The sequence below is a fragment of the Penaeus monodon genome, chromosome 27 (assembly GCF_015228065.2).
Source record: "Penaeus monodon isolate SGIC_2016 chromosome 27, NSTDA_Pmon_1, whole genome shotgun sequence".
NCBI classification, from domain to species: Eukaryota; Metazoa; Arthropoda; class Malacostraca; order Decapoda; family Penaeidae; genus Penaeus; species Penaeus monodon.
The window spans coordinates 37,394,483-37,395,241 of NC_051412.1; the positions used below are offsets into that span (position 1 = coordinate 37,394,483).

Consider the following 759-nt stretch of genomic DNA (forward strand, 5'->3'; position numbering starts at 1 on the left):
GGGAGAGATATTAAGATCGGAACCATATCAAAATTATTCTGAATTTACCTCAGAGAAAAACTGAATAATTGATATTCTATTTTTTTGTACTACAGGTACTGTAACTCTCAATAATGCAAAACTGTCAAAGAAATTACCCTATTAAAAACTACATGATAAATGGTCTCTACTTACAAATATTCTGATTTCCACTTCCGTAAAATTTCAAATTTTCATAAAACAAAAACACATTGGCTGTATATACATTAATCTTATTCATCTTAAACCTTGAAAATAGGTACTAAAGCTTATGACTTTATAAATGCAGTGAATAACCCACTTGGCAGACTCAAATGGTTTTCAGTAGCTGTATTTGCTTTGAATCAATGTAGTTAAACTGAAGATGGAATGCGGTACAAAGGTATAAAAAGTGAGCCACTCAAATGAAATGTAAATATGACCTAGACTAACAACAGTCTAGATAGCAAAGCAAGCGATATTAGATATATAAAAGCAATTACAATTTAACATGCTCTTTCTGAGGACAGGAAAAAAAAAAAGCACTCAAGCATCTTTTCTTTGAGGAGAAAAAATTAAATAAATCTATACTTTTATGCCATGCATATCAGCTGATAATAAAGTGACAAATAATACCTTAGAAGGAATTATGCAACAAAATATCTTGAATTTTTTTGCATTTTATGGTTGACATTACCATAATGCTGAAAACTTCATCATGTCTAAATAAATCACTACAAAACCAAGCTATAATCATCTAAG

The 759-nt window shown here is 29.5% G+C and overlaps 1 protein-coding gene across 1 annotated transcript in view; it reads right to left on the reverse strand.

Moving 5' to 3' along the window:
* LOC119590836 (isocitrate dehydrogenase [NAD] subunit beta, mitochondrial-like) overlaps positions 1–759 on the reverse strand; it is a 50,172-nt gene that overhangs the window by 46,161 nt on the left and 3,252 nt on the right.